This window comes from Centruroides vittatus, unplaced genomic scaffold (assembly GCF_030686945.1).
Source record: "Centruroides vittatus isolate TY-2023 unplaced genomic scaffold, ASM3068694v2 contig_970, whole genome shotgun sequence".
Taxonomy (NCBI): Eukaryota; Metazoa; Arthropoda; class Arachnida; order Scorpiones; family Buthidae; genus Centruroides; species Centruroides vittatus.
The window spans coordinates 763352-788551 of NW_027122643.1; the positions used below are offsets into that span (position 1 = coordinate 763352).

The 25200-nt window shown below is 25.3% G+C and overlaps 1 protein-coding gene across 2 annotated transcripts in view; it reads left to right on the top strand.

The window, feature by feature from the left end:
- The window catches only part of LOC136985434 (cell adhesion molecule Dscam1-like), a 216609-nt gene that overhangs the window by 32682 nt on the left and 158727 nt on the right, over window positions 1-25200 (top strand). The window lies entirely within an intron of this gene.

A 25200-nucleotide genomic window follows, 5' to 3' on the forward strand; every position in this document is an offset into this window, starting at 1 on the left:
ATCGTACAGAACATTTTCTTGGTTTGAAAATATATTGTAGTTATTTGTTTTAAGCACTAAAAAAAGGTACCTTTAAAATTCAAGTTTTAAATGAATTACACTGACAAATAAATTACAGAATGAATATAAAAAATAATAAAATCTATCTTATACTTTTAATAAATCAATATTATAAATAATATTAATTATTCTATACGTTAACTTTCAAGGATAAACAACGTGAGTTTAGTACATTACAAATTACTTAATTTTAATTATTAAAAACATAATTAATAATTATTTTAAATAAAAATGAAAAATATTTAAATCTAATTAAATCTTTCATATCATATTGAAGTTTACATATTGAATGATTTTTCTATTTTAAAATTAATTCTTTTTCTATGACAGAAACAAATGTATTCATTATTCTAAGAAAGATACAATTATGAAAAACTTAATTGAAAAATACTTTAGAAATATTTCTTCTTTGCAAACAAACTTTTAATATCGTACAATCGATGTTTCTTGGAGAGAAAAAAAAATGTTTTCGAAATAAAGATAGAATCAATAAATGGACGTGATCTGGAATTCTACAAGAAGGACACTTTTTGCAAAAAATAAAAAAACAAGCAGCAATGTATGTTTTTATGCACAGTAAACACAGAATGGTAATGAGGTTGGCAAACAAACACTCATAATTTTTTGTGTACTAAGCATAAAAAGAATTAATAAATATTCCAATATTAAATTTTCTCATTTTACAGTTTTGTTTTATGTAAATATATAATAAACCATTAAAGTAATCGTAAATTTTAATTAAATGTTACATACAAAAAAAAAAGAAATTGTTGTCTTTAATTATTGAAGTAGAACTTAATAATAAAAAAAATCCTATAAGAAACAGACAAATGAATTTATTTTTACAAAAAGTACAATTTCTTTCATTATTAATTAAAATTTATAATTTATTCAACTTTTTAAAAAATAAGTTTCTTATTTTTATTAAAATATAGATTTAAATTAACATTTAAAATTTATTTTTATTTCATTATTCAATTTGCAATGTATTACTGATAGAGTAAGGAAAGAAACATATATTTATATGCAGGATTCCTAGTGTTTATATTTGAAATTTAAATATATAAAGTATAATTTTTTGTAAGGTAAACATAGAAAGAAATGATCAGAACTCGTAGAAAAATACACAAATAATTTATTCATATTTTTATTTTATTATATTAATATTATTACGTAATTACGATACTATAATTTAATACTGCATATTTTTAGTTCAATTAATATATTAAATTTTTGTTAAATGAGAATATAAAATTCTACAAAACGTTTCTATTTATTTATTTTACATTTAAATAGTGTTAAACGGTTTTAAAAATCAGATTTTTTTTAATGATTTAAAACTATATAAATAGTATCAATAGGATAACAGAAAAGGTAATTGTAGCTAAGGCTAGTTACAAGTATAGAGTCTCACTTATTTCCAGAAAAAAAAGCATAAAAATATATAATAAAATTGAATAAAAAGAAACAGAGTTTTCACTTATAAAAATAAACTTTAATTTTATATCACTTCCTATCAGATTTTTTTACATAAAACATTAAAACTTGGAACTCCTTTGTCAGAATCGGGTCAAATGGTCAAGTTGATCTATTGATATTCTCTATCTGAATATCTTCTATCTCAATGCTTTATTTGTATATATGTGGATAATAAACTTATATAACTTCTAATAAATATTGCCTTATATTCCACTTGTTAAAACTACAAGAGAAACTAAATTATTTAAATAAATACAATAAATTTTTGTAATTATTATATACTGTATAATGATCATACCCATCATTATCATTTACCGTAATACTTTTATTTGTTTATTAAATGTATCTAGAAAAATATATATTTGATATTTTATTTTATAAAATAATTTTTCATTTTTCTAATGAAATCGATAAGAACATTTGGATATTCGTTAACGATTTTGGAAAATAAGAAATTAGTGAAAAAACGGATATTAATTGTTGTAGAATAGAGAAAAATATAGCTAAGGTCAGAAAATAATTATTTATAATGAATTAGAAAAAACAATATTTCATTCGTAAAAATATTAGAAATTTGATATTGAATGATAATTTTTTTTTAGCTGCCGTCAATAACAAAATTTTCAATGATTGTCAAGAAGTTTCTAACTGTTTAAATAAATAGTTTACGTGAAAAATTGAAATAACTAACACTTTTATGTCAAACAGACTAAAGTATCCCATTTGAAAGATTTATGTTAAGAATAATCTTTAAAGGTAATCTGTACCTTTAGACTAACATCTAAATAGACTTAAAAATAAATTCTAAGACTGTGTGATTTATTCTTGATGTCAAATAATATTTTTAATGCTAAATGCATGATTTTTTATTTCGAAATTTACATCTTGTTTTACGTATTATTTTTATTCAGTTTTTTTTCCTAAATTCTAAAATAGGATTTTTTAAAAGTCAAAGAATAAAAATATGAAATCAAATTAAAATTTTCATAAGTGAATTTTTTTTTTAAAAATAACGTTTTTATTCTGGGAAAAAATGAAACCTTTCACTACGTTCCAGCTATACTTATGAATTCAAGGAATAAACTTCAAAAATTGCATAGTATTGTTGAAGATAAAAATATGTTTCTTCCAGGGGAAAAAAAGATCCAGGAAAGAAATATTTAAATTACAATATATGCGCATAAAGTATTGCTTTAAGACTTAAAATCTTTTTTTTTTTATTGACGATTTTAATGAAAATAAACGTGGCTGTAGGAACCGATAACGTATAGCAAGAAGTCATTAGTATCAGTTTGTTGAAGAAATGTCTAATTCTTTGGATGATATATAGTTTCTCTTTAAAGACTTTATATGAGAGAAATCTTTTATAAATGATGATTTCCTTTCAAAGTGGTCGGTAAATAAATTTTTGTTTGTTTATTGTTTTAGCCGAAATTCAATAAATATTTTGAAGACAAATTCTTAAAAATGTACATAAAATACTTTTTGAAATAAAAAATATATATATTTATTTATAATATTATAAGATAATTATATTAACAGATATTAAAAGTTATTTAATAAAATATTTATATGTAAAGCATATTGAATTTAGTTTTTCTAATTTTATACATATTTATTGAGCTAAAATATAATTTTTAAAACTTTACATTTAATCTAACATAATAAAATTATTTTTTTAAAATTATATATTTAGAAATTAAATTTTAAAAAAGCAGGATATGTTTTATTATCCATCAATAAAAATGGTTAAACATTATGTTCTAAATTCATAGAATTTATTCAGGACAAATTCTAATGTTTGTATAATAATATATGAGGAACGTTTAAAGTATAATACATCGATCATATTAAATCAAAATATCTCTTGATGCTTTACTGCAATTGCTGAATGTCATTTTTATTATAATAATGTTAAAATTATTTGTTAAAAATCGACGTAACGTTTTAAAAAAACCAGTATATTTATTTTCAATCGTTACAGCGAAGAATCTTTAATCTAAGTAATATAATCCATAATTAAAACCGTAATTAACATCAATCACACGGTTATATACATTGTACTATTTTCCGTTTAATTTAAAAATACTTTACTTAGAAAATATAAGCAATCATTGATTAATTACATGTTTACAAATAAATTTAATTTATACAACTATAAAGACATTTATAACGTTCATTATCGAGCTATTTCTGCTTTGTAAATTTTAAAATATATTTAAAAATAAAACAATAGAATAAAATTTTATATTTAATTGTTTAAATAATGGTGGAGGAAAAGGTGACGATAAACGTGTATTGTCATTGTAACAAACAACACGCGGTAACAGAATAATGCAGCTTCTATCGATGTGGTTTTCGTAAAATGTTCTTTCCATTACCATTTAACTACTGAACCTCTTTTTTTCACTATTTTATTAAATTTATTTATAAATTTACACATTGCATTTTTGTTATCTAAATTGCAAAATAATCGTATCTTCTTACTGAAGAGTCCGTTATTTAAATTTTTCGCTGGTATAAATATAGAATACTTTTATAATTAAAAATTTTCCAGTTTTGACGATTCTACAAAAAAATTATAAATAAAATACTTTAAAGATTGATAATTTTATAAAAGAAAAAGTTATAAAGAACAGAATGGTTCTTAAAAAAGTAATTCTTAATGTTAATTTGACACTGTATTTTGTAAAAGTTTTTAAAAAATTACAGAAATTGGTATTATGGAAAGTAATATCTAATGGGTAATATTAATCATAAATAACGACAATATTGTTTTCCACAATCTCAAGCTTGATGAATATCAAGATCTACAATGGAAAATTTTCCTAATGGTTGCAACAAGTTATAGATAACGCGAAAAGAATTGTATCGATAGTCTTCTTTAGACATTATTTACATAGTGAACATTTATAAATCTTAAACTGTTGATACCAATATTATTTTTTATGATATTGCTAAATACTGAGCCATTTTTTAGCAATCTTATGTAACGCGCTAACTTTATTTTGTTTGATACCCAGTTATGGTAATCTCTTCCTTAAGGAAGAAGGGACTAGCCACGTCATTATGACGTGACTGATCAGAGATTAAGTCAAGGAATAAGGTTCGTTTTATGGGGCTTTCACATTTGACAACCGCAAGTGAAGGAGAAGGATACACCGGAAGAACGAACGGAAAAAATCAGTCCTAAGAACACAATAGGAAGAAAATGGGTGGCACGAACTCCGACCTCGTAGAAAAACAATTGTTAAGAAAAACTACGTCACATCTTATTAATAATTATTTTCTGTATAAACAGTTTTAAGCAGGAAAAAAATATTAAGGAATTATTCTTCTTGTAGCTTTTCTATAGAAAAACTAACAGTTTCTAGAGAAAACTATACGACATACGAATTAAGGTTACGTCTTAGATAATATATATTAATAATAAAATAATGCAAAATTATATGCTAAGTATTTATAATATTAATTTATATTTGTAGTTTCCGCTATTAATTTCAAACAGAAATTATAAAATTTATAATGCTACAAAACTATGCAACAAGTTGAAACATTGAAAAGCTATTTTACATAATAGAAATAATTTATAAATGTAGAAATGTGTATAAGGGCAAAGTGACAGTAATTTTTATTTACATTAGTAAAATATGAAAAGAGAAACTTTGCTTTCTTCAAAAAATCAAGTTAATACACACAATAAATTTATCATTTTAAAAGTTCTAAAGTTATTGAAATGCAATTTATCAAATAGATAAAAAAATTTTAAGAAAGAGTAATTTTATTAATAAAAAGTAAAACAAACTTTTTAAACGTTTTATTTTTGATTAATGGTTAAAACGAATTTCGCATGCGAGTTAAATTTTTTTTTTTGGTATTAAACAAGAAATAACCACATCTAAAATCATTTTAGATTTGTTTAAATGGTGTTATTTGTCTTCTTTAAAATATGTTTCACGAAGACGAAGATAAAAGAAATAAAGATTTTTTGTACGATTTTTCTATTTAAACATTCTTTTTATGTAAACAAATAAATCTAATAAGAGAAATAAATATCAGTTTAATAAAGTCAGATCGACATGTTGAGATTTTTTAAAGGGATTTAAAGAAACACTTTCAATTATTTTTCATCGAAAGTGTCTCTTTAGATACATTTTGATATTTAAAGAATTAATTCTCTTAATTTCTAATGTAAAAATATTTTACAAATTTATTTGTGATTATATTAATTTTAAATTTGTCTTTGTTGTATTGTCTGTACGATGCGATCGATCGAAAAAACTATGGCTATTAATTAAAATTATAAAAATTATTATGTAAAATTAAAGCATTAAATTTAGATCTTTGAGAATTTTAATGTTAAATTATTTTATTTGTGATAATTTTTAGCAAAGCATAATAAAAGAATTTAGATACTAAAAAATGAAAATTTTAGATGATTGGAGATGAGTAAAAGTGTATTTTAATTTAATATTATTATGAAGTAACATTGTCTCTGCTTGGTAAATGGCATCTCAATTTGTTATTTTTCGATTATTCAAATCTTGAGAAAAGTCATATTCTCATTAAAAATAATCCAATAATTTATTCAGTATTATTTTTTATTAGCAAATGAAATGAATATTGATCAATTTGAATGCAAACGATGTTTCTTGAAATTAGAATTTCTTTTTTTTTAACTTTGATTTTTCGCCTTGTTGCTGCGGATTATACGTCTCTTCTCCACTGATAAATCTACACAATAAGTATTGTTATATAAATTCTTAACATTATCATATGCTAATTATCATAGTTTCGGTGTTTTTTCTTCATTAAAGATATTAAAAAACATTTTTTTGGGGAGCACTCTATGAAAATTAACTAAATACCTTATCTCATTTACTAAATTTTGTTGTATTATTTTAATACAACTAAATTAAGAAACAGCTATTTATTGTTTAAAATACGTCAGTATAAAAATTTTTATACATCGATAATTTATTTGTGAATCTTTACAAAAATTTAATTTTGATATATTCATATTTTTTCATGAGTAATGTTCAAAATAAACCACTCAGTCGGTTTGACGAAACACAAAGTTTATATTAACAATATAAATGTACAAAATAATACAAATTAGAGTCACAATTAAATATGCACAAACACTAATCCAACGACAACCGACTATTCCCGTACACGTTCGTCGAAAGAACTCCTTACGATCAAACAGACTTGTAATTAACAAAACCTCCGAGTCAGGAACAAGTTCGTACTAAACCACTGGAGACTACTTTATCCAGATTTCCGTAACGTCCGACGAGAGAATTAGTTAGCACTTCGATAACGACGATCTCGATCCGATCCGATCCTCCCGATACGAATTCCGATACGAACTCACAATACGAGCTCCCGTTTCCGCCGAAACTACGGCTTAAATAGTCCCAACGTTCGAATCGTCCGCCAATCAAATTTGAATTCTTCCACAACGGCCGCCAACGGTCATTTCCCGCCGGCCAATTGTCCGTCTGTCATCGATTTGAAACACAACGGATCTTCTAACGGTCGTTGCTAACGGCCGATCCCAGCGGCTTTTCCGTTATGAAAGTTCGTTATAATAAAACAGGGCGGAAATCGCTCACCTAGCGATTCCAAACCCTACATCATGTTTAAAAGTTTAGTTCATATACTCGACATATCTTAATTTATTTTTTCTTTAGTTCAATAAATTACTGTCTATGATTATATAATATAGTTTAATTTTGAACATAAATTATTTATATTTTTTGTCATTATCCTATTTACTATCACAAAAAATGTGAAATATGCAATGAGAATGTAGGAATATTTGTGTATGTGATGTAAAATGTTGTAAAGAATATAAATGTAATAAATTTATACAGATAATTTCATCTTCTATAGCAGGGGTCCCCAACCTTTTTGTACCTAAGAGCACATTCTAGAATACCGGTTGGACGACGTTAACCATTTATTTTTTCAAGGTGAATTTATATTTGGACATAGTTAACAGCGCCGGATTAAGCCTCTAGCGGGCCCTAGACAAAATTTAAATTGGGGCCCCATTTAAATAAGTTGCTTCTAAACAAATCTTATATAATGTGACATTAGCATGGGTGACACCCGGTGCGGATATCGTAGTGTCACCCAGGAATATTTCTAGATGGTGCGAGAGATATCGTGGCGGAGATTACTTCTGACACACAGATGGCTGTTGACCTGTTTTTTTTTTTTTTTTTTTTTTTTTAGTTCACGACTGCTGAAATTTCTAGGTCACTCCAAGTTACAGGCCCTACACATTTCCCTACGTTGATTTTATGGTATTCAGAACGGACCGATTTACTTCATTTCAGGTATGGGAAATTGAATTGGTGCAGATTTGGCGGAGGGGAAAAAGAGATCGGTCACATTTCGCTTTGTGCTTTCATCTGTGTTGGACGCCATTTCTACTTTTGGATGGTTAATCCATAGGTGGGGAACCTGCGGCCTCCGCGAGGTTCTTGTGCGGCCCTTTGCCACCTAGTACAAAATGGTAGAGTTCGTTTCAAACAACTATTGTACATCAACGCCATGACAGTTGCGCGAAAAATCCCGCCAAAGACAGTCATATTGTAACATGACGTCAGAATACTAGTCTGTATGTTTATGTAATTTACATATCTAAAAGAAACGAATAATGTTCTATGTAATATTTATTTGAAAATAAATTAAAATTACAAAATACTATTTACAAAATTTGTCATACAATTCATTAGTCAGCTGATTGTCTTTGCAAAAAAAAAATTTAAATTAGCGCTAGCAGCGCCATCTACCTTGTCTAAGAAGTAAACAAAACTCGGTTTCAGATCTCCCATTTGAGTGTCACACCTTGCTTTGGCTTCTCTGACTCGCATCTCTCAACGCTTCCCTGTTGCGATCTTCAGCAAACTGTAGTTAATAGTGCGTGCTTATAACAGTTACACGGTTTTATTGTATTTCTAGAAAGTATACACTTTGTTAAAGATATTATTTGATATTCGTTTTTTTATCCATCATGTCAAATAGTAAGAGAAGAAAATTAGGTGATGATAACAGAACATTTAATGTAGAATGGGAGTTAGATTTTTTCTTTACTGCTGAGAAAGATAAAATGATGTGTTTGTTGTGCAATACAGTTTTAAATACTTTAAAAAAAGCGAATGCAAATAAACACTATTTGACTCATAAAGAACATAAATATTTCGCTTTAGAAGGTGAATCACGAAAAGCTGCACTTCAAAAGTTGAAAAATGAGAAGCATCATCAGCAGGCATCTTTTAGTGCCTTTGTAAATCAAAATTCCGCTGCAGTTGCTGTTACGTATAAAATAGCACATATACTTGGAAAAAGGGGCAAACCATTTAGTGACATTGAAATAATTAAAGAATGTATTGTTGAAGCAGTGAGTATGTTAGATCCAAGAAATGTCGACAAATACAAACAATTACCTCTTTCAAGAAGAACTGTAACAGATCGACAGCACGAATTAGCGCAAAATGTAACAGAGCAACTTCATACAATTATACAAAATGAAGATGTTTATTTTTCAATTGCTTTAGATGAAAGCACTGATAAAACAGATTCGGCACAAGTTTTATATTTTATTCGTGCTATAACTAAAGATTTTCAATGTTACGAAGAACTACTTGCGTTGGGTACACTAACTGGAAGAACTCGCGGAGCCGATATTTTCGAAAACTTCAAAGAAGTATGTAATAAATTACAATTGAATGTCAGTAATTTAGTCAGTGTCTGCACCGATGGCGCACCTTCCATGAGAGGCAAAAAAGAAGGATTCGTTGCTTTGTTAAAAAAGGAAAACTTAAACTTGAAAAAATTGATATCATTTCACTGCATTTTGCATCAGCAAAATCTTTGCGCAAAATCTACCATTTTGCAAGACACTGTGGATAGAACCATTGCCATTGTCAACTATATTCGCGTAAATGCAATGCGTCATCGTGAATTTCGGCAGATGCTCTCTTTAGATGAGGAAACGTATAGTGTTGACCTACCATACTACTGCAAGGTTCGCTGGCTATCAACAGGTCAGGTTTTGATAAAAGTTTTGTCTTTACGACGACAAATTTTAAACTTTTATCAAGAACAAGGAAAACAATGTGATCTATCAGATGAAGTATTTCTCAGAAACCTTGCATTTTTGTCTGATATGATGACAAAACAAAACAATTTAAATGTTTGCCTGCAAGGTGAAACGAGGTATATTTATGAAATGTGGCAAAAGATCCAAGCGTTTAGAAAAAAATTATCATTTTTCAAAACATTGCTTTGTCGATCGGAAATATCTGCACAACACTTCCCGGAGCTAGCTAAAATGTTAAATGAGCAGAACTGTGAAAATAAAATATTCGATGAATATGTAGGTGTCTTGGATTGTTTAATAGAAGAGTATACTAATAGATTTTCTGATTTTGACGAGCACACTCCTGCTATGAAACTGGCATTTGAACCACATTTAATAGATATATCCGAGGCTCCTGCAGAACTACAAATGGAGTTAATTGATTTAGGGGAAGATAGTATCATCAAATCCCTTTTTAACGCTAAAAAGGATCCCATAGAAATCTGGAAAAATGCTGTTGAATATCCATGCCTTCGAGAACATGCTCGCCGTTTACTTTCCTGCTTCGGAAGTACCTACTGTTGCGAGAAAACATTTTCTCTCATGTCAAAAATAAAAACAAATTTAAGAACGCAAATTACAGATGCACATTTAGAGGATCAATTAAAGCTGTGTGTTACGAAGCTTGATCCAAATATACAATTACTGTCAAACAAAAAACAAAGCCAAATAAGTCACTAACTTAGTGAATAAAAAAATATTTTTTATTGTATTTTTTTATAATATTTTTATATTATTTTATATGTATATTATATTTAAAATTTTGTAGTATTATATTTCATTTTTTCTATATAATGCAATAAATTGTTAAATCTATAGAAAAACTATAATAATTTCACAAAAGTCACTTTCTTAGGTCAATCAGCTTATGCGGCCTCTCTTATTGCTGCCTAATTTAAATGTGGCCTCTAATGGTAAAAAGGTTCCCCACCTCTGGGTTAATCATTCAAAGTGAAAAAACTTTTACATAGCATTTTATCGAAAACCGAAATATTTTTATTTTTATCGTGGTCGCACAGTGGCGGGCACACGTAAAACGATTGGCGGGCGCCATGGTGCCCGCGGGCATAGGGTTGGGGACCACTGTTCTATAGTATATAAGTATTTATCCAAAAAAGCAAACTGCTATAATCTAAGCTGCAAATAATGTTATTTTTATGAAACTGTATTTTAATTTAGTCTACATTTAAATCAATAAATTTAACATGTATATTAAAGGATAGAATCTGTAAAACGTTTTACAGTATTTATCTTAATAAAGATGATATACTGTACCTAATTTTTTATTCTAGTTCAACTTATTTCAGATGATAGTGAGCAATGTTAAAATTGCATGAATTTTTGTATTAAAAGTATAGAAAACGTGTTACTTATTTAATAACGGTTCTTTAAAATGGTTAGGAAATTTAAATATAAATTAGGATTTTCGTACAATATTGTGAAAATTAAATAAATATCTATGAATAAAATTGTTGAAATTGCTTAAAACATAAAATAAAATAAGTTAAATCTGAGTAAAAACTTCAACAGAAAAACGCCTGTCAGAAAAGAAAGAACTGTTATGAGTTGCTTAACTTTCTCGACATTTAAAACTTCACGTGGCGCCATCTGTTACGATATTTTATTTTAAATTTTTTTTAATTTTAAATTATTATAAAATAGCAAAAAAATTCATTTTGAAGATAGGGATGATGTTTAGAAAAATTTGTAAGTGCTAATAACGAGTAAAATATTCATTAAGTCTGACCGTACTCGAGACACGTCACACCATTCCCCTTTATCTCTCCATCCTCTCGACCCTAATATCAAATCCACTAATACTCAAACCTCCCTGCAGAATTTCAGAAATTTTCAACAAAAAGCACGGGAGTTATTAAGCTTCAAAGAGTAACAAATTTGTGCTCCTTCACACAGTAACATCCATACACACAGGAAAAAAAACCAAGTTTTTTTTGAATTTCTCGACGTTTCAAGGTGCCCTGAATCCAAACATGTAAAAATCTTGGGGGGAGTCATTTTTTGACCGATCGCCATACTTTCCCTCTGTTATATGAATATATAACAGAGCAATTTCTTATGAATTGCTTAATGAATATGAGAATATTTTATTTTAAATTTCAACAATATAATATAAATATATAATACGACATCATTCTGTTTTAAAATTTAAAATGCAATTTTATTACATTCATCAAATTCTATTTATAACAACTTATAATATGCGCCATATAAAACTATTATACGACTTGTAATTATTATTTTAAAACAATATTCACGTTGAAATTATTTACTCATTTAATTAATATATAAAGGTAATTTATTCTTATATGATTATCGATTAGTTTCGAATTAGAAGCTGTTAATGGGTCATGTTATTATTAAATAGCTGGCTCCAGGTTATAATTATTTACTCGAAATGAATTACTAATGTCATATTTATTAATACCTATTTTAAATTATGTATAATAAATAATTTTAAACACTATAATTATTTATATATTAGACAATAGAATTGCATGTGCAAGGATTTAACAATAATATATTCACTAATGAATTATTTAAGCTAAGTGTTGAGTAAATAAATAATCAGTAGAGAAGATATTTTAAAAATTTGGATACAGTAAACCCCACTATCTCGGTCTAATGTGGGTGAATATTGTTACAGTTAGCTGTGTTTTCTCCGACAACGTGAATGTACAGTGAGGTAATTTATTACGATCAGCTCTGTGCAGAAATTATACTGCTGAATTTATTATCACAGGGAAGAAGCTCAAAAAATTTCATGACTATACAGTATACAGTCATTAGTAACTAACCGACTACAGTAATATAATGCGCGGTATTGCAAAGACTTTTGGATGTCGAAAACACTCGTTAATTATAATTTTTCTATTGTCAAGAAATTTTAAATTATCGTTTCGGAAAAAATTAGCGAGAGTTTACTGTAGTTTCGTAACAATTATGTCAGCAGGAAATTTTATAATTAATACATGAAAATATATTAATTATAAAATTGCATTTTTTAATATTTACTATCACAAAAAAATGTGAAATATGCAATGAGAATGTAGGAATATTTGTGTGTGTGATGTAAAATGTTGTAAAGAATATAAATGTAATAAATTTATACAGATAATTTCATCTTCTATAGTATATAAGTATTTATCCAAAAAAGCAAACTGCTATAATCTAAGCTGCAAATAATGTTATTTTTATGAAACTGTATTTTAATTTAGTCTACATTTAAATCAATAAATTTAACATGTATATTAAAGGATAGAATCATTTGTTTAAGATTCCCTTGATTTTTTTTGTCTGAGTTTCTATCATTAGTAATTAATGAAGCCTAATTGGAATGTAATATCCACATATATATTGGAAATTTAAGTTCATTGGACACACGCTATACGTTTATTATTTTTAAATATTTTAGAAAAGTCCTTAAAAAAGCATTTAATTTTGGAAAAATATATATCTTTATTTTACAGAAATTATATATGTATATATATATACATTATATTATTTTATGTAAATATGAAAAGTTTACGTTGAAAATAATCGATAAATATATAAGAAATATTACGATAAAATTATTTTTGGATCTTATTTTAAATTATGCATTTTAGTAAGTGAATATATAACGTATCATCAATTTAATTTTTTAAATATAAATGTGAAAAATGAGTAGAATTTGCGTCTAGAATTAGTCGTAATTATTTTAAAATAAAATTTTTATTAATTCTTCATAATCTTTTGATAATTAAAAATCTTATGTAGATGTTTGGTATAAGAATTTAAGTCGAATAAACTATATTAAATTTTATACTTTAACAAGGAAGAACCGCATAAAATTTTAAAAAATGACAACTAATAAATACTCCAGTAAATTGGTGAATTAAATTAAATATTCCAATTTACTCTGTAATCTATAAGTTAATTACAGAAAAGTAATATTGATGCAATTCTCATATGGAATCTTCGTATTGCGTGAGAATCTTGATTTAACAACCATTGAAACTTCAGAATTTTTTTTTTTTCATTTTTATTATTGGATCCTGTTATTCGTACTTATAAGAATCAATTAAAAAGAAATTTTATGAAATTTTCTTCAAGTAGTTTGAATGAAATTTTATAAAGAAATATTTTCTTGAAATAAAAAATTAATTTAAATTTTGGATTAAATTACTAAATAAAACTTAGATGAAATAAAAAGAATTCATTAATTTTATTTTATAAAAATTAAATTATAAATTGAACAAACGTGTAAAATCTGATTTACAAAAGGATGTTTATACATTCCTATGTAAAGAATATTTCAAAATGCTTTAGTGTTATGTATCTAGTAATATATTTTATTCTATATAGGAGAGTTTCTAGTAAAGAAGAAATATATTTGGTTCTTGTGCTCTTAAAGTCTGTAGCATCTTTACCAGTTGAGCTAGGCAGAACTTTGATCAGAAGAGACGTTCTTTACAACTATTATCTTGCATTTCATACTCCAGCTACTGAGCTGAGATTTGGGAATTCGACGTTATTATAACAGAAATTGTCCAGACTTTCTCATAAGAGATAATAACTCTCATAAGAAAGTTTAGAGCGATTTTTATACTTTTTATTAAAATAACTTATAGAAATATATTTACGTTTACATATAAAATGAATGAAGCAAAAGTTTTAATCTGCTCTTACTGTCAAATTAAAGTTTAATTCATTATAATATTGTAAATAATTATAAAATAATGATTCATAATCATGAATCGAATGTAATGAAATGAGGAGAATAATCTAAAATATGAAAATATTAATTAAATTTTCTTAAATTAAATATAAATTAATTAATAAAAATATAAAGGTAATTAAATTAAATTATATACATTTATATACTAAATTAAATCAGTATAAATTTATTAAAATGTACAGGATGAAAATAATTAACTTTTCAATAATTTAAAGATGATTTCATTATTAAAATTAATACAGAAAATATATTGGAATATGTAAATGATCTTTAAAAATAAACCATTTTTTAAGAATTTAATTTTAAATAAATTTAGAAAGTTTTAAAAATTTTACTTTCAAAATTTTTGAAAACAAAAACACTTCTTCTCAATTTCGTGTAATTTTACAGGAATCGTGTAATATATTTTAAAAAACAAGCAATATTAAACTAAGAATAATGATTTTTTAACATAAGTTATTTATTTTTATTGTATAACAAAGCCGTCTTACCTTCTTAACAGCGAAAACTCGTTATTTCTTGACTATAAAAGCTGTAATGGTTGAGTGATCATTTTATATGTGTAGTTCGAGTTTTGAAAGTATAAAGTCTCATCCACTGAGTTATCTCCAAAAGAATACGTGATTCCATTCTAATTTCAATCTTTAATACTTAAATAATACAAAGAAAATTGTCTTCTATTTTTAATGAATTTTTTTTTTTTTGAAATTTTCCCTATTTTCATTTGCAATAATAAGCTGAAAAGTAATTAAATATATTTCGTGATTAAATTAAGCTTATAACTTATAAGAAAAAATTTTTTAAAAATTATTTTTAGTTGTAATAGCCAGTAAATTCGTTAAAATTTTATATACAATAGATTTTATTCAATATTAAAAATTCAATAATTAATTTTATCTGAAAACTAGTATTTGAATAATTTAAAGTTGTTTAACATATATTTTAACAAAATTTTTTATTATATTTATATAAAATTATTCATTTTTTAATAAAAATTGTTTTAATAATACAGTATATAATATTTAAACATTTAAAATGTTGTTCTTTAATTATATATAAACTTGCATTTATATTTGGTTTATTATATTTAATTATTCTGTATTATATATTTTTTTAAATTAAAATTATAAATCTTTTAAAAATATATTTTTATATTATTAAACCCTAAAGTAATAAAATGAAGCGCATCTCAGTTTACAACGTCAAGTAATATGATATTGTTTAAAGTTTCTTATTAAACCACAATAAATTTTCATATATTAAACTTTAATTGTTTGAAAATTTAACGTAGTTTTCGTTATAAAGATTATATTTTTAAAATATAAAATTACAAGGGTTTTAAATTACAAAGTTGCAGTTGTTTATTTTTTAAAACAAAAAAAATATGCATTTTATGAAAATTACAGATACATTACTTTCTTTATTTTCGATATTTAAATAATGAAATTTTATTAAAAAATCAAAAATATTAGAAATTATTATTATTATCATCATATTCTTTGAAAGTTAAAAAAAGATTTTTTTGAATACCACAAAACTTTATACAATAATGGAATAGAATGAGATGACTTACCATTTTTTAAGGATGCATTCGTTTTTTTCTCTCTTCTTTTTTCCCTGAGTTATCGAAAAATTGTTTCCTCAAAAGCAATTTTATTTTATTTTTTTGAAGAGTAAGATAAAAGAATAAATTTTGAACTGTATTCTTTTTAAATAATAGAAATATAAAAAGAAAGAAAATTTTACTATGACTACAGCTCATTAAATTTAAAACTCGGATTTCATGCATTTCAAAAATAACAAACTTCAATATTGGATTCTACTTAAAATACATCAAATACAGTAGAATCGCCATCCATAACAAAAAAAAACAACACTTACATTATCTCATCATTTCTGGTAGCACGTCTTGATAGTGTGGTAATTGGGTTAAGGTGGCCATTAAAAGCTTTGGACAAGCCAAAACTGACTGCAGTCTTCTAACCTTAAATATTTCAAAGCGGTTGAAATCTAGCAAGATAACAGTTATGTAGTAGAGAAATAGCTGGCATTTGCAATACGAAACCGAAAAGTTCTTATTGAAACAATTTTACTTGATAGGAAAAAGTAGTTTTTATTTCCACTCTATTTTCTTCATTTTTCTAAAACTCATTTCTTCTGTTATATTGCTTGATTCCTGCCAAAAGCACACTTCAATATTGGTTTTCGATAATGAAAGTTTATCCACAAGATTTGGCGTATTACTTTTCGTTTTCTAGAATACATTATATGAATTATATATTATGTGATGATTTCCATACATATCAGGAAGCGAAAAAAAATCGATAAAATAAAGAAATAGCTTTGTGTTGTGTTTTAATGAAAAAGTTTTCTGATATACTTTTATCTTAAATGACTAAAGGTGATTATTATTTTTTTCCCTCGAATAAAATTATTCTAATCTAAAAAATTAAATTGTTTGAAATGTCATAATGTTTAAAATTTCTTTCGTAAGAAACTGTTTTTTTTTTCTTTTCTTGAAGCTGAAGTATTTGTTGGAAAAGAAATCGAGGAACATCTGGCGCCATGTGGTAAGAGAAATAAGAAAGAAACTGTCAACTTGACCTGTCCACTCTGCTGACGTGTCTTTCCTTAGGGTGGATGTTATCTTAACATTTTGGTTTTCTTATACATAATCACTGCCAGTAGCAAAGCCCCGGATCCATTTCGTAATGATCTCAATATTATCTCTGGGGTGCCTTCATAATGCACTTTTACCTTTTGATATGTCACTCGAGACATAAAAATGCTATTTTTTTCATTGTTTTTTATTCGCTTGCATTTTCTCCAATCTTCCATTAATATGATGACTTGCTTTTATTTTAAAAATTGAATAATTTTTCCAGAAAGTATCTACAAATATATATATATAGGTTACCTAATTTTTTTTCTTTCCAAAATATATAATTCATTATTTAAATGCTAAGAATATTCTTCAGAAATTTGTATTCAGAAATGGATAAATCTTGTTAAGCATGAAGATCAAAGAAATTTAAAGTGGATAAATATCTTGGAAAACAAAAAATAAAATAAAATAGCGTGAAAAACTGTGTAATCGATATTACATTTTGTTATAGATTCCATTAATTTCCATATTACGCACTATAGAATCTTCAACGTGTCTAATTTTCGACTCTGTACACGAAATCTACTCATTAAAGTGTAAAATATCTTTGTGCACATCACGCGAACTCATCCTTAGTGTTAATAGAACGGTCTTCTACAGATTCTCAAGAAGCACTTTGCAAAAGGTCTATTATCATGTAAGGTTGTTGCACTTTCTAAAATAGAAAATCAAATCGAATTTTCATAGTCATCTGTTTGTTTTATACATTGAATAATAATCTAACATACAAGGATTAATAATATTGAAAGGAAAGTTTTTCTTCTCCTGAACAAATTCGGGAATATTGCATAAATTTTCTCTCTCTCTCTCTCTTTTTTTTTTCAAGATCTCAAAAGTTTTCATCCTTTTAACTTTTCGTTTTGGTATATTTTGATAACTAAAAATAAAAATATTGGTGTAAAGTTATTTCATTATGCAGAGTACTATAGAAAATTGAAGTAAAAAAAGAGTTTTAGTAAATATTCAATTTCGAAAAAGAAAAATTTTAAAGAAATAACAAAAATAGACGATAAAATGTCAAAATAGTAAATTTAAAATATTTGAAAACATCATTTAAAACTTTATGCTATTTTTTTACATGAATATTGTACATATTTGTTAAAAATTTTTATACTTTAATTATTTGTTTTATATGTAAAATAATATTACAATTAAATTACGTAATAACAATAATAAAATCTATGATATAAATTATAAAATTATTGATTTTTGAATAAAATTTTATAAAAATTTATTATTTATTCAAATAGAAATTTCTATAATAAAGTATATTATTATTGAATAATTATTGTTCTTGTGTTAAGAATATAAGTGTGTTAATATTGATATTATTTTCTATAAACATTTTTACATCTTTGCTTTTATAAATTTAAATTGTTTGACATTTAAAAGTCTCTATAATAACAAGGAAAAGTATCTTTTTTACTTTTTTTTTACAAACATTATTTATAGCATCAATTTGTAATAGTTAATGTTTAAGACTAAAGACTTTCAGAGCCATAAATTTTCAAATATTTCCATTTCTTCTACCCTAAAAATTTTTAAGTTCAAAGGACTTTTTTTATTATTATTATTTTTAAAATTATTCTTTTGCATAATTAACTGCTTTTTTTTTCAATATTTAACTTGATTAGTATCAAATAGTTCTTGTTACTGAATTCTTTAATTAAGAACTATTGTTGATCTGTAAATCTTAACACGTTAAGCTTTATAAGAAACTAGACTGTTAATTATAGACATTTATTTGATTTTATCTGCAACACTTATCATTTTAATGAAAACCTCGAGAAAAATCTTATTATTTGAGAACTTTAATTAATATTATGTATCATATAACTTAAATGAATTCAAAAGTAATTAGGAAAAAAATTCTTTTAAGGCTAGTGATAATTTATTCAGTTAATTTAATGATTTTTTAATGACTATACTCAAGTTTAATAAGAATTCTTCTTTTTTTTAAGTCAACGAAGAAGAATCCTTTACTGAATACAAATATAAATACACTGTACTTTGTTTTCGTGATAGCTACCTAAATTAAATTTTAAAAATTATATGAATTTACAACGCTATGTTTACTTGCATAAACAAATGTTTACAGTACATATAATTGTTTACTTTATATATTTTTAAAGAGTTTGACCTGCGTATATTTTCAATGAAGTTAAATTCAAAGAGTTTTTAAATTAGTTTTTCATTTTAATCTTTTCTATTTAAATAATACCGTTCAAAATACATTAAGACCACGTCTTTCCAAATGGATAAACAACGTATATATCAGATAACATGATTCATATATCATAAAATTATTGAATTCATTTTATGTTCTATAACTAAATTGACTAAATAAATCGAAACTTTAAGTCTGTTCATTAGAGAAATGCATGAAAACAAGAAAAAAATGTAAAGAAAAAATATATTTAAATAAGTTATAATATCAAAATAAACGAAGTAAATTTGCATATTTCTTTAATTTCTCATTATCTTCCAGAATTTAATCGAATTATCTAAAACGTATTAAGTAAAAACCTATTTAAGTTCCTTTTGAATAAGTTATTATGTAAATTAAAAAAAAGTCAGCATATGGTCATTGTTTCTGTTGTAAAATATAACTTAATTAAGTTAGTTTGAAGCGTATTGTTATATAAACTAAGATCTATAAATTTATTTTCAAGTCTACTGTAATTTTGACGTGTCAAATTCTGTAAAATTTACAATCCAGCTATAAAATGTTGCTTTATATGCAATAAGATTATTATAATAGGCTATAAAAGATGAAGGAATTAGAATGAGGTTAAATAATTAATTAATAAGAGAGTTAACTTCATAAATCTTTCAATCAAATTATTAATATAATTTTATTTAATTTACAAATTAAATAAAGACATGATACGAGAAACAAAGTTTAAACATATGAATTCAGATAGGCAGTATTAATTATAATTAAATTGTCGAAGAATGTTTTAAAGGATCGTTTTTATTATTTAAGAAACTCTAAATAGAAATAAATTTTTATTTTAATAATTTCTGAAATACGTTCGGAGATTTTCATAAAATAACTCGTATGTTCTTCAGTTTTTATAATAGAAATCATTTTTTATGATAACGTTAACATTTAAATTATGTTCAGTTCTAATTTCTAAAATTAGGCCATGACGATTTAATTACAATAAAGAAATAAATTTCTTGTATGGACAATTCATACTAATCCCCCATACTTATCTTTCGTTTGCGTGGGAAAGGACAGATTGTATAGACACATTTTGTATGTATTGTCTATACAAGAAACTTATTTCTTTTTTGTTATGTTCAGTTCTGTTGTTTTTCACACAGATTTTGAAAAATATTAGAAAATATTAAAAAATTTGAGATGACTGTGCTTATTATCTGCAGTTTTTAGCATTAACTCTGCGAAGAGCAGAGTTTCTCGATATTTTTTCAACTTGTTATTTTTCTGTACCTATTCCAGTAAGGAATATTTTGATATGTTGTTTGTAATAGACCGTGTGATGACAAAGATATACAGCAAGACTTCTGTCTTGAGATAAGTTCTTAAATCGCTCCATTGATCGGAAGTGTAGAACAATTATTGTTCTGTAACTAAACCTGAATTGAGTCGTTCTTTCGCTAGAAGAATAAACTTACTTGTATTGAACGATCTATAATTGAAAATTGTGTTAGAACAAAAGCAAAATTCAATACTCTGCTAGCGATATTAATAAAATATTTCAGTTTTTAATATTTATATAATTGTGTACATTTTACGGCTTCTCTTTTACTTTTTAAAAAGAAAATTTAAGAATCCGAACAATATAAATTATCAAATTTAAATCCTTTAGTGTTTAGAAGAAAATAATATATATATTAAATGATATAAACTTGATAATTTACATTTAAAACAAAATTATATCATGTTTAAACTGTAAACTTCATCTATCAGCTTGTGTCTAAAAGTCATACTTGTACTATACTGTACAATTATTGTAAAGATAACAGTACAAGTAAAGAGTACAAAAATACAAGTAAAGAGAAAAGTATATTTTTATTGAAGTTTATATATATATATAATTGAATAATTTCAATATATATATATATATATATAATGGACCAATGCAATGACTAAGGCATAGACGTTTCATATTTCATCTCTGGAGCCATGTCAGGTAGAGGATGTTTACTACGAAAGACCTGCAAAAATGGCGAAACATGCAAGACGCGTATCAGCATTTGTAAAGAATAAATCTGTCATACTGTCAAATGTTTATACTGTAACTCTCTTGTATAACATTGGTAACTTGTATATCGATATAAAAAATAACATCGACCTATCATAGTTCTTAAAAGAAACTTTTTCAAATATATTTTCTTAAGAAAAGTATTTTAATAAAATTTCTTTTAGAAAAAAAGACAGTTTTTTTTGATTTTTTAAAAAATAATGTCGCAATATAAAAAAAATTCAATAACGAGAGCTCAAGTTTAAAATGATGTTACAGAGTAATTTTCCTACATTTTGTATCAAATTATGCTTTATTTTCAAATGCTCTGTAGAAACAAGATCTGCGATACTTATCATAAGTAGGCTTTTTACTTAAAAATCAAATTTCCTTTGATGTATTATTCATTTTTTTTCCAAAGTAAGTAATTTATCGCGCTACACTTGCCTTTATTCAATTAACAGCATTTTTTAAATAAATATTTAATGAATAATCGTTATAATCGTCACAATTTTATACCGTTATTAGGTTTCTTATACAAATGTGATAAAATTTGCCTTATACGTTAATTAAATTTGCCTTATTGCAGTTTGCGTGCAGTAAATATCGTGTATAAAGTTATATATTAATAACTAAACACGAAACAAAAGAAAACACAAAAGAACAACAGAAAAAGAGAAGAAGAAGAAGAAAAAAGCAATCTTGCAACTCAGTCATTGTCGCCTTTGACAGAATTTCATTCTCAAAACCCTATCAAATAAGACAGCATACAATTTCGTGGAGCTATTCTCCAGATGAGGTTATGGTGACAGCTGGAACGCGTGCCACACCTCCACCCAACTTCCGGCGTTGAATGGAATAAATTCTGCTAGATGACAAGTTAATGGCTGGAAGAATGGCACAGCTGATGTCTGGACACGACAAACACGACATAGCTACGTTCTAGCTAAAGCACATCAATTTCTACGTTCGTTGTAATTACGTTCAGTCTTAATGTAATGTTGTCGTGAGAAAATAAATTCTCCTATCTTCCAACGTAATTCTCAGAAAATTTTCCCTTTTCTCGATCACGACATCCTTACCGGACTTTGTCATTTTGACATCTTTCTAATCTTTCTCTGTTGCTTCAGACAATATTCTGGATGATGGGATTGAGATCGTTCGGCTTGTTGTATTATTCTATTCAACTGAATAGTAATTTGACGTTTAAACAGATAAATTCAGTTAACTTTCTGATGGCTTCAACATGATTAACTCTCTCTATCTCTCGTTTTCTCATCAATTGTTGAAAATAAGACCGTAGAAAACCATCATAAATCTTTTACTTTAACAGTCGTTTGAAGAGCTTAATTGCATTTTAGTTTATAATTAAAATACTAATATAATTATGCATATGCAATATGTGGCATAGAATAGATGGTTTATTATATACTATATTTGTTAAATAATTCATTATTGCGGTTTAGATCTTAGATAATTATGCAAATATGAAAACTATCCTTAAGAGAGATTATATTAATCCTAAAGAAATTAATGATGAAGGAGACTGATTAATAGAATTAATTAAACAATTAGCATAGAGTAAAGTCATTTTATTACTAGAGCATTAAGAAAATGAGATTGTTTAATTAAACAACATACTCACGTTTCTAGTGACTTAGGTATGAAATTAATTATTCAGGAAAAAAATTCTTAAAAAAATTAAATTTACTAATAGGAAATGGATAGCGATCTATACGTCACTTTGAAACATGCGAGCGATTAGTGACGTAATTGTAAATTAAAATTTCTTGAATTAATCGATATTTAATAAATTTAATTTACTTCAGTCATAAAAGTTATTAAATGACGTTGTTAACGTTAAAAAATTGTAATTGCATCGATTTTCTTATATTAAGAATCGAGGAGCATTGTTTATGGAATACTTATGCAGTTTTTTTTTAATTTAGAAACTAAAATTAAACTTTTAATTAGTATTTTGAAATGATAACTGTTTTTATGCGAATTTAATATTTTTTTTTCTGCTTAAGTGGCTAGTTAAAATAAAAGACATTTTGTATTGTTTTTATATTAATGGTATTTTATATTATCAGAATTTGTATTTGGAAATTTTTATTATAAACTACTTTCAATTATGTACTGAATATATTATGGTAAGTATAGAGTTAAAGTATTTCATTGTAAATTTATATTAAAAATATAGATTCGGTTTTACAATGGAAAATTCTAAGGTATGATGTAAACCATCGCAACAATTTTTTAATTAAATGTTGCCATAGTGTTGCATTATCATTTATTTAATTACAGTTATATAAGCCTATACAGAGCCTACTTTATATTTATATTTATAAGTTAGTGTTTATTGTAAGCGTAGATTTGCATTAAATGTTAACTTGTGAGTGTAAGTGAGTAATCATTCAGACAAAAGGAAAAACAGATAGAGAAAGAATGTTAGAAAAATGTATATATTTATCAGAATTAATACGGTTAATACTTAAAAACTTCACAAAACTTTACAAAACTTTACATTAAAAAATAAAAAACATTCAAGAATTGATGATTATAGGCAGAAAATAAGGTCTTGAGGATTGCCACTTATTCACTTTTCTTCACAAGTTTACGTTTATTGAAAAATTTACCATTTCAGGTACATTTTAAAATCATGTTTATGCAAAATAATCCATAGAGTCTGAAGCAAAATATTCCTTAACATCTATTTGTCTTTTTTTATCATGACTCAAATTCAAGAAAATTTAACTAATAAAATTCATTTATAAATTAAAGTAAATTTTACATAATTATAAGAAAAGGAAATTTAAGTTTAATTAGTGATTATCACATTCATTGTTCATAAGCTCAGAAGCAAACAGGAACATGAATGACAAAAATTCGCCTGAGTAAATATCAGTATTTCTTATTAACTTTTATTATTTAATAAGTTTTAAATAATAAAAATAACTATTAAAACACACTTTAAAATATTTTATATCGTTTCAAACTAAAGAATCTTATAACATTTTATTATTATATTCTACTACATAACATTAAGTCTTTTATAACAAATAAATGTATAAAATTTAAAAAAAATAAAAAAAATAATAATTGAAAGTAATCAATAAAATATTATATGTTTAAAAAATAATTCCAAATGACAAGCTAGAATGTTAAATTTAATGACATTTTTAATAAGGATAATGAAGTGCAAGTTGTTCTATTTGAGGAAAAATTATTTTCATTATTTTTTTTCTGTGATTATTAAAGGAATTTTTCTAATTGAGACTTGCGTAAAAAGATTTTTAAAAGGTTGAATATAAATATTTAATCAGATTCTATTTTTATATTTTCTGTAAAATTTTCGCTATTTCGACTTGTTTTTATTGCGAGGAGTTAAAACGCCTCAAGGATAAAATATCTTTCACTGATTCTCGGTAGTACACTTATTATTTTATTCTTTTTGCAGTAAAAATCGGAATCAAAAACATGTATAATAATTTACGACAAGTCAGAAATAGAATATTCAACAAAATTTTTATATATAAATTATTATTTTTAGAGGAAAAAATTGTTTAATAGTACTTTATTACAGTTATGGATAGAAATGTTATTATGTTGAATTATCTATTTTTTTTTTTTAAATTTAAATTATTGTTAATGTAACTTGCTTATTTTAACCTACTTAATTTGACGGCCGGATGGCCGAGGTGGTCAGTGCGTCAATCAATCTTCCGCTCTGGGGTACCCGAGATCGAAACCAGCGAGCACCACAGGAATTTCTCATGAGCGATAAATTCCGGATATGTTGTGTCTCACCCTTCACCACCCGGCCGCCATTGTGGGTATGGCCGAACCCACAATTGATTTGAAAAAAGGGCACTAAGAGAGCACAATTTTA